Raw genomic sequence first — 3,835 nt, forward strand, 5'->3', positions numbered from 1 at the left:
AAGGTGCCGCCGCAGTGGCTGGACGGGATCTCCCATGATGCTGTGCGCTGGTCAGGCAACAGTGACAGCAGCGGTATATCCACACTGTACAGTGACAGCAGCGGTATAATATCTACACTACAGTGACCGCAGCGGTATATTATCTACACAGTACAGTGACAACAGCGGTATATCTACACACTACAGTGACAGCAGCGGTATAATATCTACACTACAGTGACAGCAGTGGTATATCTACACTACAGTGACAGCAGCGGTATATCCACACTGTACAGTGACAGCAGCGGTATATCTACACAGTACAGTGACAGCAGCGGTATATCTACACTACAGTGACAGCAGCGGTATATCCACACTGTACAGTGACAGCAGCGGTATATCTACACAGTACAGTGACAGCAGCGGTATATCCACACTGTACAGTGACAGCAGCGGTATATCTACACTACAGTGACAGCAGCGGTATATCCACACTGTACAGTGACAGCAGCGGTATATCTACACAGTACAGTGACAGCAGCGGTATATCTACACAGTACAGTGACAGCAGCGGTATATCTACACTACAGTGACAGCAGCGGTATATCCACACTGTACAGTGACAGCAGCGGTATATCTACACACTACAGTGACAGCAGCGGTATAATATCTACACTACAGTGACCGCAGCGGTATATCTACACAGTACAGTGACAGCAGCGGTATAATATCTACACTACAGTGACCGCAGTGGTATAATATCTACACAGTACAGTGACAACAGCGGTATATCTACACACTACAGTGACAGCAGCGGTATAATATCTACACTACAGTGACCGCAGCGGTATAATATCTACACAGTACAGTGACAACAGCGGTATATCTACACACTACAGTGACAGCAGCGGTATAATATCTACACTACAGTGACAGCAGTGGTATATCCACACTGTACAGTGACAGCAGCGGTATATCCACACTGTACAGTGACAGCAGCGGTATAGCTACACAGTACAGTGACAGCAGCGGTATATCTACACTACAGTGACAGCAGCGGTATATCCACACTGTACAGTGACAGCAGCGGTATATCTACACAGTACAGTGACAGCAGCGGTATATCCACACTGTACAGTGACAGCAGCGGTATATCTACACAGTACAGTGACAGCAGCGGTATATCTACACAGTACAGTGACAGCAGCGGTATATCTACACTACAGTGACAGCAGCGGTATATCCACACTGTACAGTGACAGCAGCGGTATATCTACACACTACAGTGACAGCAGCGGTATAATATCTACACTACAGTGACCGCAGTGGTATATCTACACAGTACAGTGACAGCAGCGGTATAATATCTACACTACAGTGACCGCAGCGGTATAATATCTACACAGTACAGTGACAACAGCGGTATATCTACACACTACAGTGACAGCAGCGGTATAATATCTACACTACAGTGACAGCAGTGGTATATCTACACTACAGTGACAGCAGCGGTATATCCACACTGTACAGTGACAGCAGCGGTATATCTACACAGTACAGTGACAGCAGCGGTATATCCACACTGTACAGTGACAGCAGCGGTATATCTACACTACAGTGACAGCAGCGGTATATCCACACTGTACAGTGACAGCAGCGGTATATCTACACAGTACAGTGACAGCAGCGGTATATCCACACTGTACAGTGACAGCAGCGGTATATCTACACTACAGTGACAGCAGCGGTATATCCACACTGTACAGTGACAGCAGCGGTATATCTACATAGTACAGTGACAGCAGCGGTATATCTACACTACAGTGACAGCAGCGGTATATCCACACTGTACAGTGACAGCAGCGGTATATCTACACAGTACAGTGACAGCAGCGGTATATCCACACTGTACAGTGACAGCAGCAGTATATCCACACTGTACAGTGACAGCAGCGGTATATCCACACTGTACAGTGACAGCAGCGGTATATCTACACAGTACAGTGACAGCAGCGGTATAATATCTACACTACAGTGACAGCAGCGGTATAATATCTACACAGTACAGACCGCAGCGGTATAATATCTACACTACAGTGACCGCAGCGGTATAATATCTACACAGTACAGTGACAACAGCGGTATATCTACACAGTACAGTGACAGCAGCGGTATATCTACACAGTACAGTGACAGCAGCGGTATATCCACACAGTACAGTGACAGCAGCGGTATATCCACACAGTACAGTGACAGCAGCGGTATATCTACACTACAGTGACAGCAGCGGTATATCTACACAGTACAGACCGCAGCGGTATAATATCTACACTACAGTGACCGCAGCGGTATAATATCTACACAGTACAGTGACAACAGCGGTATATCTACACAGTACAGTGACAGCAGCGGTATATCCACACTGTACAGTGACAGCAGCGGTATATCTACACAGTACAGTGACAGCAGCGGTATATCCACACAGTACAGTGACAGCAGCGGTATATCCACACTGTACAGTGACAGCAGCGGTATATCTACACTACAGTGACAGCAGCGGTATATCCACACTGTATAGTGACAGCAGCGGTATAATATCTACACTACAGTGACCGCAGCGGTATATTATCTACACAGTACAGTGACAACAGCGGTATATCTACACACTACAGTGACAGCAGCGGTATAATATCTACACTACAGTGACAGCAGTGGTATATCTACACTACAGTGACAGCAGCGGTATATCCACACTGTACAGTGACAGCAGCGGTATATCTACACAGTACAGTGACAGCAGCGGTATATCTACACTACAGTGAAAGCAGCGGTATATCCACACTGTACAGTGACAGCAGCGGTATATCTACACAGTACAGTGACAGCAGCGGTATATCCACACTGTACAGTGACAGCAGCGGTATATCTACACTACAGTGACAGCAGCGGTATATCCACACTGTACAGTGACAGCAGCGGTATATCTACACAGTACAGTGACAGCAGCGGTATATCTACACAGTACAGTGACAGCAGCGGTATATCTACACTACAGTGACAGCAGCGGTATATCTACACAGTACAGACCGCAGCGGTATAATATCTACACTACAGTGACCGCAGCGGTATAATATCTACACAGTACAGTGACAGCAGCGGTATATCCACACTGTACAGTGACAGCAGCGGTATATCTACACAGTACAGTGACAGCAGCGGTATATCCACACAGTACAGTGACAGCAGCGGTATATCTACACTACAGTGACAGCAGCGGTATATCCACACTGTACAGTGACAGCAGCGGTATATCCACACTGTACAGTGACAGCAGCGGTATAATATCTACACTACAGTGACCGCAGCGGTATATTATCTACACAGTACAGTGACAACAGCGGTATATCTACACACTACAGTGACAGCAGCGGTATAATATCTACACTACAGTGACAGCAGTGGTATATCTACACTACAGTGACCGCAGCGGTATATCCACACTGTACAGTGACAGCAGCGGTATATCCACACTGTACAGTGACAGCAGCGGTATAATATCTACACTACAGTGACCGCAGCGGTATATTATCTACACAGTACAGTGACAACAGCGGTATATCTACACACTACAGTGACAGCAGCGGTATAATATCTACACTACAGTGACAGCAGTGGTATATCTACACTACAGTGACAGCAGCGGTATATCCACACTGTACAGTGACAGCAGCGGTATATCTACACAGTACAGTGACAGCAGCGGTATATCTACACTACAGTGACAGCAGCGGTATATCCACACTGTACAGTGACAGCAGCGGTATATCTACACAGTACAGTGACAGCAGCGGTATAT

This window comes from Dendrobates tinctorius, unplaced genomic scaffold (assembly GCF_039654945.1).
Source record: "Dendrobates tinctorius isolate UK_male_01 unplaced genomic scaffold, ASM3965494v1 ptg000150l, whole genome shotgun sequence".
Taxonomy (NCBI): Eukaryota; Metazoa; Chordata; class Amphibia; order Anura; family Dendrobatidae; genus Dendrobates; species Dendrobates tinctorius.